A 14523-nucleotide genomic window follows, 5' to 3' on the forward strand; every position below is an offset into this window, starting at 1 on the left:
GCATATGTTGCTGTACGGGTGAAGTGAAATACCCTGGTCTGTCACCTGAGACATGCTACATAAATGTAGACAGGAACATTCCAGATGGACAGCAGCAGCAGGTCCTTCTAAAGAGACATACCCAGGCAGGAAACCAATCTGCTGGAAGCAGGGGCTACATGGTATACAACTTGGCATTGCGACCAAGTGCTGTGCCCCTCAGGTATTAAGGGCAGGTAAAATCTTTTCATACGGAATCAATATTTCCTCATTTCAACAATCTTTCTCCTTGGAAACACCAAATAACAGCCTGTCACTCCCAGTTAAACAAAGGCTCGATCATGCAGACATCATACGCAGGGGCATATATATGCATATATTTTTTTCATTTCCCAGGTCCAGACAGTTAAGGATGCAAAGCTGACCTCTCTCCAGGGTGTGGTCCAAACATACATGAAGCTCTAAGCCTCAACCCACAGTCCCATGTTTGTGGCTCTAAGAGAACCACTGAAAATGACACCACAGTCACTGCCACTTTGCCTTTGTCTCTCTGGTAACAATATTTCACTCCACGAAAATTACTAAGCATCTGCCAATTGTATGACAGAGCAGGTAGGCTCCTGCCACTTCCTGTTTAACCCTTCAGAGGCTTCCCACCACCAAGAACCAAGTCCACATCCTACAATGAGGCTTAAAACCCTTTCATGAATTAAGGCTACCAAATCCACACTCAATAAACCTCTCAGTGGTTATAGGTCACACTTACTTTATAAGTAAGTAAACCCGGCCGGCGCCGTGGCTCACTAGGCTAATCCTCCACCTTGAGGCGCCGGCACACTGGGTTCTAGTCCCGGTCGGGGCACCGGATTCTATACCGGTTGCCCCTCCTCCAGGCCAGCTCTCTGATGTGGCCCGGGAGTGCAGTGGAGGATAGCCCAAGTGCTTGGGCCCTGCACCCCATGGGTGACCAGGAGAAGTACCTGGCTCCTGCCATCGGATCAGCGCGGTGCGCCGGCCGCAGCGCGCCGGCCGTGGCGGCCATTGGAGGGTGAACCAACGGCAAAGGAAGACCTTTCTCTCTGTCTCTCTCTCTCTCTCTGTCCACTCTGCCTGTCCAAAAAAAAAAAAAAAAAGCAAGTAAACCCTACTGCAGAAGAGCCCAAGATAACAGAAAGAGTAAGTCTATGTGCTGCGGGTTTTTTCTGAAGGAATGGTCATCATGCTCCAGAACATAGATTCAAGATGAAAACCACCATTTCCTGAATAAGCAAAGTATGGCACAAAAAATGGGAAACTGTATGGCGCAGGCGACCTCTTCCTTTAAGGGAGCTTAGACACTATCCTTTATTAGAGGCTATCAACCGGACACCTCTCACTCTTCACAGCTGCAGCCCTATTAATAAACTTGGCTTGATGAGCACAATGTTCATTTGCATGCAATATGCTATTATTTGAATACCTAAGTTCAAGAGCTCTGCTGTTACTACCATCAAACAAAAGCCAACTAAGGAACCACTACAGCTTAGCAAAACAACACCCTCAAGATGACAGACTTAACACACCCAGTGCCTGATGGACTTCTGGTCACTTCAACTGATCAGGACAGACGCAGATGTGCTGTCTTTGGTCTTCTTCCGCAGTCATGGTCTTAGAAAGAATTAACCAACCTTTCTGGCCCCTTTTCCCCTCATAAAAGAACTCAACAAGCTTCTACATTGCAATAGCTAATGTAAAAAAAGTTTTCCCAAAATTGCTAAGAGGTATTTTAGTTGCAAGAGAAAAGGCGTGGACTTTGGATGCAGACAGACAAAAGTTGAAATCAGTATAGATCATGTACTATCTGTGTGACTTAGGATGTGTCATTGAACTTCCAGAACCAAAGTTCTCTATTAGGTACACACTCTTCCCCTGCATACTGAGTCACTTACCCAGCCCTGCTGATCTGGCCTCCTAAATATTTTGAGAATGCTACTCTTTTTTTCCATTCTTAATACAACTCTTTAATCCTCCACAGTCACTACAGTAAACGACCACATGATTCCTTTAGTAAAACTGAACTTTAGAGGCTTGTTTTATTATATTAAAATAATAACCAATATTTTGGGTAAATTTTGCACCTAATCACCTAAACATCTACCCCTCTACATGATATAACTACTGTTAGCACCTTGGTATTATTTCCTCTCAGCGTTTTTTCTTCTGCACTGAACTTCGATTTATATCACTAGATCATTCGTTCAATTCTGTAACCTAATTTTTCCAATTAGTATTATAACACATTTATTATGTATAACATCTGTCCTCATTCCTGCACAGTTTTCAGTAAGAATCAACTTTATAACTATCATTTTAATATCTCATGATTTTCTCCATGAATTTATCACAGTTTAGAATGATGATCATTTAGGCTTTTATCAATTTCTCATTATTATAAATAGCATCATCTGAGGGAAAGTTTATTCTATATGTCAGATTATTTCCACATGACAAATTCACAAAAGTAGAATTACTGGCCAAGATGTATGAATTTATGGCTTTTGAGATATACTGCCTGCTTTCCAAAAAGACTGTCAATTTAGCTCCAATGAATACCACTTTCACGGCACCCTCACCAAGATCATGTATTATAATGTGTATGTGTGTGTTAGGGGGGTGTTAAATTACCAGGGAAAAAACAAACCCTGGTGCCTGGTGGTGGTTTTTATGCATATGTGAAGATGAATAGTCTCCTATGCTTATTTACTAGTGTTTTAGTCTATGCATTTCAAAGTCTTTTTCTTCAGTTCACATTTATGTTATTTTTATTTTTAAGAGGCAGACACACACAGAGCATGCTCCCCATCTGCTGGTTCACACCCCAATGACCACAACAGTCTCAGGCTGGAGACCAACCAAAGTCTCCCATAAGGATGGCAGGAACAAATTACTGGTGCTATCACAGTTACCTCCTAGGGTCCACATTAGCAAAGTCAGTATCAGGAGCAAAACCACGTCTTGAGGCCAGCCAGGCACTTTGAAATGGAATGTAGGCATCTTAACTGGAGTCTTTTTAAAAACATACATTTATTTATTTATCTATCTATCTATCTATCTATCTATCTGAAAGTCAGAGTTACAGAGAAAGAGAGAGAGACAGGAACAAAGAGATCTTCCATGAGCTGGTTCACTCCCCAAGTGGCCCCAATGGCTAGGACTGGACCAGGCCAAAGCCAGGAACTTCATCTGGGTCTCCCATGAGTGGCATGGCCCAAACATTTGGCCATTATCCACTGCTTTTCCCAGGCAATTAGAAGGGAGCTGGATTTGGAAGTGGAGCAGCAATTACACAAACCAGCACCCTTACGGGATGCTGGTGTCACATGTGGCAGCTTTTACCCACTAGGTCACAACATCAGCCCTCTTAATTGAAGTCTCAACATCTATGTTAAATGCCTGCCCTGAGGTTACAGAGTTTTAAATGCCACAGAGAACTTATTGCAGGTTCCTAGATAGAGGAGTTACCACCACGAAAAGACTGAGTTATTCACAAATTTATCAAAAAACCAGGGACAAGCACTGGCCTGGTGGTTAAGATGCCAGTTGAGATGACCACATCCCGGGCCGGCCGGTGCTGTGTTGTAGCGAGTAAAGCCGCTGCCTGCAGTGTCGATTCCCGTATGCAAGCTGGTTTAAGTCCCGGCTGCTCCACTTCCAATCCAGCTCTCTGCTATGGCCTGGGAAAGCAGCAGAAGAGGGCCCATGTGCTTGGGCCCCTGTATTCACATGGGAGACCCAGAAGCAGCCCAGGCTCCTGGCTTCGGATCAGTGCAGCTCTGCCCACTGCAGACATCTAGAGAGTGAACCAGCAGATAGAAGACCTCTCTCTCTCTCTGCCTCTCCGTAATTCTGCCTTTCAAATAAACAAACAAATGCACATCCCACAATAGAGTGCCTGAGTTTAAGCCTTGGCTCTGACTCCCAATTCCAGATTCCTGTTAATATAGATATAGGGATACAGAGGTTATGGCTCACGTGGGTTCCTGCCACCACACAGAAACCTGAACTGAGTTCCTGGCTCCCAGGCTGGCTGGCCCCATCCCCAGCTATTGCAGGCATTTGGGAAGTGAACCATGGGATGGGAGATCTCTCTCCCTGCCTCTCAAAAAAACAAAGTCTAGGCCGGCGCCGCGGCTCACTAGGCTAATCCTCCGCCTAGCGGCGCCGGCACACCGGGTTCTAGTCCCGGTTGGGGCGCCGGATTCTGTCCTGGTTGCCCCTCTTCCAGGCCAGCTCTCTGCTGTGGCCAGGGAGTACAATGGAGGATGGCCCAAGTGCTTGGGCCCTGCACCCCATGGGAGACCAGGAAAAGCACCTGGCTCCTGGCTCCTGCCATCGGATCAGCGCGGTGCGCCGGCCGCAGCGCGCCGACCGCGGCGGCCATTGGAGGGTGAACCAACGGCAAAGGAAGACCTTTCTCTCTGTCTCTCTCTCTCACTGTCCACTCTGCCTGTCAAAAAAAAAAAAAAAAAAAAAAAAAAAGTCTAATTTATCGAGCGCCTATTACCTCCAGAATGTACAAAGTTTACATAAGTGAACAAAATATAACCCCTGCCCTGGAGGATTTCACAGTCCAGCAGTAGAGACCTTAGAAAAGCCAGAACCTATGTGATAAAGACTATGACAGGAGCAACTGGGCACTTACCTATGGGACAGAAAGGAAGGGACAGGAGGGAGACAAAGAAGAGAATTCATAAGTGATAATCTTGTCATGCAGGATGAGTTAAAGTTAGTACACACACATTTAGGAAAGGGGAAACACCATAAGCAGTTACAGACAGGACAGTGTTTCCATACTTGGTGAGTAGTAATATGTACTGTGGCTTTGTCAGAGTCTAAAACGTAGGAATGGACATTGCAGCACATGACACCAGAGACCCTGGAAGAGGTCAAATCAGAAAGGGCCTTGTGGTCCAAACCCATGTCCTCTGCAGCACACTGATCAGTAAGGAGGCATTCATCAGTTTCCATGGCTCCTCTGAGTATGAACAGTAATTCAATCCCCAAGCAGAGCATCCAGCCTTAGGCTGACTTCTCTCACGAGGAAGCACAGAGCTTTTCGGGTACTTTTCCGTATCACCTAGCAGATTACAAGGCACATGGCAGGAGCTCCAATGCTGCTCATGGATAGTTTACTGGAGGTACCTCATGCAGTGATGCACAGACTTGTGAAGCCCTGGCTGCCCTGGCATAGCCCTTGCCAACCTCAGCAGGCAGTCACTGCCTCTTTTGGCAGACATCATGCCTTAGAAAACTATCTCGCCCTTCTTGCTACTCTGCTGAATAAAGATATCTGCCTGGGTACAAGAAGCAATGAGGTCTGTGATAAATAAAGCAGCACATCAGGTAGCCAGGAGAGAAGCCTGAAGGGACAAAAGCCTGACCCCCCCCCCCCCCAGGTCTCTTCTTCAAACCAAGGATTCTCTTAGCCCTATCAGCAGTTTCAGATCACCATCATCTCCCTTCACCCCCCCATGAAAATAAAATAGGTTTTTCTAACTGAGCAGGTTAAGTCTCTTATGAGGAGCTGCTGGCCTTCTCTATGGTATTACTACTTTCAACATTACTATGAGTCACATTAATGATGACAAGGATATTAACAGGATGATCACTTTAAGAATATAAGAACAAGGCATTTTTGCCTTGCTAGTGGTGGTACAAGCCATAAGCAGGAGGGTCTGATCTGTTGGCTAAGATCCACCTGAGGAGACTGTATTAAACTGATCTGTTACAGTGTCATCTCTCTTCCCAGCCTGACTGGATTCCTAGATAGCAGGATCCACAATCTTATTTCATCTGGGCTTCCCCACTGCCTTTCACGATGGTCCCCAGTCCAGAATGAGGGCTCAGCAAGCCACCTGCTGAACTGAACTCAACTGAGTCATACACCATAGGCCCTTCCGCAAGCCCTTCCCCATCCATGCTTCACAAGGAACAAAAAATCAGACCGCACGTATGTGAAAACTCAGGAGAAGCTGGGGAGAGACAGGAAGGAAACATCTTTGCAGGGGCCCAAATGAGACCCCAGAATCTAGGAAAGGCTGTTTCGTAATATAAATATAAATGACTGTTATAATTTATTAATTATTTACTGTGTGACAAATTACTAAACATTTCTCTTTTTTTTAAGATTTATTTATTTATTTATTTGAAAGTCAGAGTTACACAGATAGAGGAGAGGCAGAGAGAGAGAGGTCTTCTGTTGGTTGATTCCCTTCCCAAATAGCCGCAAGCCGGAGCTTCACCAATCCGAAGCCAGGAGTCAGGAGCTTCTTCTGGGTCTCCCATGCGGGTGCAGGGACCCAAGGACTTGGGCCATTCTCCACTACTTTTCCAGGCCATAGCAGAGAGCTGGATAGGAAGTGGAGCAACCAGGTCTCGAACCGGCAGCCATATGGGATGCCGGTGCTTCAGACCAGGGATTAACCCACTGCGCCAGACCCAAATTACTAAACATTTCACTTCTCTATCCTTACAACTCTGAGGTAAAAATTTTTACCAAGGTTAAAATGGCCCTTTTTGAGCCCTTTTAGGACAATCTCTCTGGAGTCAGACTGCTGGGTTCAATCCCAACTCTGCCATCTACTGGCTGTATTATGCTGGGTAAACAATTTAACCTCTCCCTGATTTTCCTCATTTGTAAAATAGGAATGATATTACAGTACCTTCTCCATAAAGTTGTTATGAGAATTCAATGAGATAGCACACCAGCAAGTTAATCATAGAAGATTTTCTCAACAATGTTCTCATTACTATTGTCTACCTTTAAAATATGGTTCCCAATACTACTTTATTTATTTGAAAAGCACAGCAAAAGAGAAATATCCTCCATCCACTAGCTCACCCCTCAAATGCCCAAAACAGCTAAGACTGGGCTAGGGCAAAGCCAGTAACTCCATCTGGGTATCTCATATTGGATGATAGGGACCCAAGTACTTTAGCAGGAAGCTAGATTGGAACTGAGAGAGACAGGACTAGAACCTAAGCACTTTGATATAGGATGTGGGCATCCCAAGTGGCAGCTTGATCCACTGCACCATAACACCTGCCACCGAACATCACACTGTTAAGGTTAAGGGAGTGACTGCTTCATCAATAAAGCAGGACTGGAACCAATTTCTGATTTGGTGATAAGAGTCTGGGCACAGATCCACTCACACGATACCCCTAATGAAAACTCTTCCGGGGGGCCAGTGCTGTGGCTCAATGGGTTAACGCCCTGGCCTGAAGCGCCAGCATCCCATATGCACACTGGTTCTAGTCCCGGCTGCTCCTCTTCCAATCCAGCTCTCTGCTATGGCCTGGGATAGCAGTAGAAGGTGGCCCAAGTCCTTGGGCCCCTGCACCCATGTAGGAGACCCAGAAAAGGTCCTGGCTCCTGGCTTTGGATCGGTGCAACTCCAGCCTTTGCAGCCATCTGGGGGGTGAGCCAGCGGATGGAAGACTTTCTCTCTGTCTCTACCTCTCTCTGTATCTCTTTCAAATAAATAAAATAAATCTTAAAAAAAAAAAAAAAAAAAAAAAAAAAGGAAAGAAAGAAAGAAAGAAAAAGAAAACTCTTCTGGAAAGCTTTTGTTTCCCACCAGGCAAATCCGACCACTCCCTCCTGTGGACCTTGACATCCTCCATACAACTCTGCAGCAACAGCATCTGCTGCACTTTTGTATTCACACATCTTGTCTCCCTCCATTAGATTCTGACCTCTGGAAGGCAGAGGATGTTTTATTAATCTCTTTAATCCCAGCTCTCCAGCACTGCCCTGGCAACCAGCAGACGCCCAGTGGATTTCTGCTTAAAAAAAAAAAAAAAAGTGAAAAACATCTCAGGCAGGGCTGTTTCAGTAAATGGTTTCCGAGGGTTCCTGACATGGTAATTCCTTGATAGTGAACTTTATAGCTGGTGTTCCTGAGACGAGCACAAGTTCCTCACCCATCAGTCAACAGGGCAAAGGCAAGGCAGTGACAGAAGAGAAAGCAGAGGAGGAGCAAAGCAAGAAGCTGGGGGTCACTAGTGTCTCTGTTCAGCAAACGACAGGTGGCAGAGACGATGAAGGGTGAGTGTAGCCCAGCAACTGCTGAGTCTGGGCTTTCTCTGTGGTGAAGATGTACAAGGTCCTCTTTAGCAGAGTGAAAAGGCTAGAAAATGCTATCTTTGTAAGCTATCAGTAAAGTGAGAGAGACCCAGCCATCCCTCTCTGCATTAGCTGATAACCTTGAAAGGAGCCAAACCACTGAGGCCAACCATTTAACTTAATAGAAAGAATCCTAAACAGAGTTAGAAAGTTCATTCCTGAGAATGTATTAACCTTTCAATTAACAAATATTTCTTGAACATCTACTACAAGCCAGGACAACTGAGATACAACAATCTGGGGGCCAGTGCTGTGACGTAGTGGGTAAAGCCACTGCCTACAGTGCTGGCATCCCATTTGGGCACCGGTTCTAGTCCTGGCTGTTCCTCTTCCTATCCAGCTCTCTGCTATGGCCTGGGAAAGCAGTGGAAGATGGCCCAAGCCCTTGGGTCCCTGCACCTACGTGGGAGACCTGCAGGAAGCTCCTGGCTTCGGCACAGCTCCAGCCATTGTGTCCAACTGGGGAGTGAACCAGTGAATGCAAGCAAGACCTACCTCCCCCCTCCCATTCTCTCTGTGTAACTCAAATAAAAAAATATTTTTAAAAAAATCTATGACTAATCTGCTAGAAGATCCTGGACTAGTCATGCTTCCTTCCCCTAACTTTAATGTCCTCATCCTATATGTGGAATGTGGTTGAGTATCAGATACACTTCGAAGAGTCTAACTTCACAAACATAAAGGTAGTATTTTTACTAGACCTGAACTAGAAGCCTCAGTAAAATGCAAGAACAGACCCTCTACCAAGTGCCAAGGACAACTCCCTGTGCTGAGGGAATAGAGAGAAATCAGCAGCACGTCCATATCCACTCAGTTTCGTGGTAGAGATGATGGTGGAAGAGCAGAAATCTGATACATTCTCTTCAAACCCCTTCAGGGGTCTGGCCCGTAACTGCCAGAGAGGTCTTCAGCTGGCGGCTGCACTGTAGATGCAATCTGCACATCCGACAGCAAGAACAGAGTTCAGCTTTGAGAACTAGAGGCATCTTCTGGACAATGAACTCATTACCCAACGACCCCTGGTCCTTCAACTGTTTGCAAACATTTGGTGGCCATTGAGCCTGTTGTTTCCTCAATTTTCTCACTTACTAGAATAAACACATTAAAACAGAATGGATGACCCTCTAACAATACTCTCTGATTAGTGGTTTGCAGAATCCTCTGTAATTTTAGGATTTTTCTGGCTAGAAAAGGAAGAATGGTAGAGTACAAATAATAGTGAGGCCCAACGGGTAGTCAAGCACCCTGACTTGCCTCTGCCATGGGCTGGCTCTGTAAACATGCTTACAGATCTCATCTGCCTAATCTAGAAAATGGAAGAACTGGACCAGACAGTGTTGCATGAACTCTTCATAGAAAACTGGCATTATTCGGAGAAGGGACGCCAAGGTCAAAAAAGATATCTGACTTGATAGACTTTACTCTTCACCTACCAACCCCAAAAGTCACAGGCACAGTAAGGGTTTGAGAAGTCATCAGTAAATAAATGTAGTTATTATCATTACTCAGTCTGACTTTTCTCAAATTATTAATAATTCATCTTGGGAAGACATACTAGGACAGATCTCTAGAGTCCCCATCAGCTCTAACCTACTGTGATTTGTATCAGAAGTGCCTAAAGTACCCTTGCTTCCCTCTAATCCAGTTCTCTTGACCTAGTGAGACAATTAAATAATAGTCTGGTTAACAGGCGTTTATAGGGTGGAGTTCATTTTACTATAGTAAGATTATCAATTTTCAAACTTCTAATGTACTTTAAAAACACTGAGATGGGGAACCTGTAGTTAGTGTGCTCCTAGTAAGTATTGTGCCAGCATTCTCCATACATCCTATCCTTTAATCCTTAGCTAACTGTAAGAGGTAATACCCAGACAGGCTAAGTAACCTGGCCTGAGGTCACACAGCCACAAAGCGGTGAGCAGAGATTTCAAACTCACGACTATTTGTCTCTCCAATCTTTCTTCTGTTTTGGGTTTAACGATCATGACAGCCACTAACCCTCCCCTAATCCTTTCTGGGTGTCAGTTTCAACTGTCCAGTGGTAACTGTTCTCAGCACAGTTGTTCCACGGCTTAAATGAAGTAACAGATATGAAAGGGCTCTGTAAAGATATGAATATTAGGAACATTTGAAGTGAATAAATGTTGCTATTTCCTCTCATCATTTATAAGGCACTTGAGGTTTTTGCAGAGTTCCCAGTCATCCCTGGCCCTACAGTGTTCCGGAACATCCTCCAGCTAGGATTTTATATAAACAGGAAACATGTTAATTGCACTCAATATTGATTATTCTTTAGGTTGTCTGGCAGAATCACACTAGGCAGCCAAATTGCTTCTTAAGAAGTCAGAAATAAAAATCGCAGAGCAGGAGGGATAACCAGGAGTTATCTGGATACAGCAGATGTCAGAATAGCTCTGAGACTTAGACTCCTAAACCTCATCTTGAAAGACCCCTGGGAAACAGGTCCAAAGGATCATTTGAGACAACAGAGTTCAGTAGCCTTTGTATAAGGTCTGTCCAAGAGATCAGTAAGCGGATGGTATGGAGAGAGGTGGTGGGTGCAGGCAAAGATGACTGGAGATGGGAAACAGAACCAGTTGGCCAGCTTCACTTTGCTCTGGGATGGAGAATGCCTTGGTAGGGATCTAGGCCCAAATTCAGCAAGAGCTGGGTAAAAGGCTCTCAACTCATCCTCTAGCTCTGCCTGGCATCACAATCTCCCGATCCACATTGTTGTGGCCATCTGTTCCCTCCAGCTTGCAGCATACTAAAGGCCAAAACAATAGTAACGCACTCTTGGATCTAGGCTCTGGCTGTGAACAGAGAGGTAATTAACACAAGTCCCTGCTCGGAAGGCAGGATCCCTAGGCTATGCCTAACCAGAGGATCTCTCGTACAGCAAAGTCTGGCATGTGGAATATATTCAAGAATTGTTTAAACTAAAATGAATCAAAGGAGCCTACAGTCTAACCAGCAACCACTTGTTTAGCACAAGGAGCCATATAGCTAGCCCTGATTCTTGCATGAAAAATTCAGTGCTCTCGAGCTACTCCTGTGGACTTCAATTTACCCATCTGTAAAGCAGGCTCTGTCTATACCTACAAGTTGCTATGAGAAGCCAATAAGAGAAAAGCTGAGATATGTACAGAGCATAGATGGAACTGTGGAGCAGAAGCAGCACTGGGGCACACAGCCTTAAAAGTTCCAAACCCTGCATGGTCATAACTCCTTCTCTCTCCGCAGTCAATCGACTCTTCACACATTCTAGACATTCTTCACATTTCTAGTGACTGAGAAGGGGAAACGAAGTAATAGAAAGGTTGCCATCTTCCTACTTTTCAAAAGCTTGTTCAGCTGTATGATAGGGCAAAATACAAGCACAGGATTTGGACTTATAACCCTCACACTTATTAACTAAAATTTGTAAAACCAGGCTGGCATTGTAGCATAGCAGGTAAAGCCACTGCCTGCAGTGCTGGCATTTCATGTGGGTGCCAGTCTGTGTCCCAGCTGTTCTGCTTCTGATCCAGCTCCCTGCTGATGAGGCCAGTGGAGAATGGCCCAGATTCTTGGGACCCTGCCAGCCACATGGTGGACCTGGAGAGGGCACCTGGTTCCTAGCTTTGCCTGACCCAGCCCTGACCACTGTGGCCACCTTGCAGAATGAACCAGTGGATGGAGATCTCTCTGTGTATATCCTCCTCTCCCTGTAGCTCTAACTTTCAAGTAAAATGAATGAATCTTGGCCGGCGCCGCGGCACCAGCATACCAGGTTCTAGTCCCGGTCGGGGCGCTGAATTCTGTCCCGGTTGCCCCTCTTCCAGGCCAGCTCTCTGCTGTGGCCCGGGAGTGCAGTGGAGGATGGCCCAAGTGCTTGGGCCCTGCACCCCACGGGAGACCAGGAGAAGCACCTGGCTCGTGCCTTCAGATCAGTGCGGTGTGCCGGCCGGCCGCGGCGGCCATTGAGGGTGAACCAACGGAAAAAGGAAGACCTTTTTCTCTGTCTCTCTCTTTCACTGTCCACTCTTTCTGTCAAAAAAAAAAAAAGAATCAATCTTATCAAAAAAAAAAAAAAAAACAAACAAACAAACTCTAAAACATAAGCATGCCTCAACTACTGAGTCCTAGCTTCCTTATCCATAAACTGGGGAAAATTTTTCTAATTCAATGAATTATTGGTGTGAAAACTATTTTATAATCCACAAAATGCCACATCAGTCATTACAAAGTTGTCTTCCCATCTTCCCATCAGCTCAAGAGCTACACAGGTCAGTCGTGAGATACCATGTGACAAGTGAGTGAGAAACTGCTGAAAATAACAGCTCAAGCCTGACTTCCTCTAGGATAGGTAATTATTCCTTTGATTTACTACAGGAATTTTTTTTTTTTTTTTGACAGGCAGAGTGGACAGTGAGAGAGAGAGACAGAGAGAAAGGTCTTCCTTTGCCGTTGGTTCACCCTCCAATGGCCGCCGCGGCTGGCGCGCTGCGGCCGGCGCACCGCACCGATCCGATGGCAGGAGCCAGGAGCCAGGTGCTTTTCCCTACAGGAATTATTTATAAAGTTTGTTTGTCTCATTAAACTGACAATGTCTGAAGGAGACTAATTATGCATTTTTGTACCTCAATACCCAGTAAGCCATATCTCAAAGATATTAAATACATGTTACCAGAATGATGACCAAAACACTGGTAGCAGAAACACACCTAGAACCTAAGATTCCCATTTCCAGGTCCAAGGTTATTTATAACTATGGAGAAAGTGGCCCAAACCTAATCAATGTGACCCACTCGACCTCATCTTTTCCTCACTCATTCCACACTAGCAAGACTCAACTTCCTATTCCTAGAGAAGAGTCTCTGGCCTCTGTGGGCACTGGTTCCCCACGCTCATCTACCTCTTTGCCACGCTGATTCCTATTCAACCCTCAGAAAGGTCTCCTAAATCTGAGCGAGGTAATCTACAGAATCTTGGCACATAGTTAGTGTCAAAAGTATCGGCTGAAGATTGAATGAATGAAACAGTTCACAAAACCAGAGGTGATGTGGGGAAAATATTCCCGGTCTGGGAGGCAGGAAGCCTGAACAATTCTAAAATTCTAGCTCTACCATTAATGTGCTTGGTGATCATGAGCACGCCTCAGTCCCTCTTTGGACTACCATAAATGAGCTATGAATGGCCTTCCAGCACTGACAGTACATGAGGCAATATATGAGACTCATGCTAAGTCCTAAGGGTGGGGGACTTCAGAAGCCAGCTGTATATGCTACAGTACATAGAAGGCCCAGCACCCACAACCCCCAGCAGCACCAGGCATGCTGGATTCTGTTGTCAGCAACCTCTCAGCCTGCTGATTTACTTAATTCCTCCTGATGAAGTGCCAAGAATAAATTGTAGGTGAGCAGCAGAGCATTTTAATGAGTCCAGAGCCTAATGAATCTTTTCCTTCCTGTGTCAATTAGAATTTCAAAGCTAGGATCCCCGAGGACCAGTTTATTGGGAACAGAGCAGCTTTTTGTTCATTGGTTGCTGCTTGAGCTACTTGCCCTGTCTCTGTATATCTGCTATGTAACAATCCTACTTACTCAGGTATGATGCCTGGTGGGAGAGGGCCTGGTCTGGGAGGCTCCTTCCTGTCCCACTTCTGGAATATGAACTTCAGGAGAAAAGGAGAAGTCCAGGGCATTTCTTGGAGTGAGGAAAGAGGTGGGGTTGGTCAGGAAATCATAGCAGCCCTGACTTTACTGCTATCTCCTGGTTTTCAAAGAGACAATAACAAGAGATCAACATGCCATTCACCCAACTATCAAGTACAGTGTGACACCTATTTATCTAAAATACTTCGAATTCTCACAATCACCTCAAAAGTAGGTATCAGTTGCACTCTTACTTTACAGATAGAGAAATTAAGGTTCTGAGATATGAAACAAGAATTAGCCGAAGGAACATAACCAGTACTGACAGGCAGGGATTTGAACTCAAGTCTGTCCAACTCCAAAAACTGGGCTCTATCTATCAAATCACAGCAGCCTTACACAGGGGTTTGTCCCAGATGGCAGAGATGGCCTGTGGGCAGCCACAGTCATACTGGACACCTGCCACCAACACGCTCTCTTTTGCCCAGGTACAAGCAAGGGTGACTGTGCATCACTGGTCTTTCTGAAGTAGGCAGACATACAGGTTAAAATTGGTCAGATTTGTGAACTGAAAGACCACGCCCCTGTGTGACCTCATGCTCCTACCTGATGCCTTTGCCACGCCCCCGTGTGGCCTCATTTCCCTACCTGGCCACACCAGGGTGCCCACCAGCCAATCAGGTTAATTAACCACTCCCCTCTGGAGTTGGTTAAAAGCCTAGGGCACAGTGTGCCAGGGCC

At 45.5% G+C, this 14523-nt stretch overlaps 1 protein-coding gene across 17 annotated transcripts in view; it reads right to left on the reverse strand.

Annotated features, from left to right (window-relative positions):
* Nucleotides 1-14523, reverse strand: part of RALY (RALY heterogeneous nuclear ribonucleoprotein) — a 230131-nt gene that overhangs the window by 20045 nt on the left and 195563 nt on the right. For 3 of the 17 annotated variants that reach the window (XM_070051940.1, XM_070051945.1, XM_070051942.1), the window contains one exon: nucleotides 13732-13900. The exons of the other annotated variants lie outside the window; for them this stretch is intronic. The gene's annotated coding sequence lies outside the window, so the exon portion shown is untranslated. The remainder of the gene's footprint in view (nucleotides 1-13731; nucleotides 13901-14523) is intronic. 17 annotated transcript variants of the gene reach the window in all.

Source organism: Oryctolagus cuniculus, chromosome 11, assembly GCF_964237555.1.
Source record: "Oryctolagus cuniculus chromosome 11, mOryCun1.1, whole genome shotgun sequence".
Lineage (NCBI taxonomy): Eukaryota > Metazoa > Chordata > Mammalia > Lagomorpha > Leporidae > Oryctolagus > Oryctolagus cuniculus.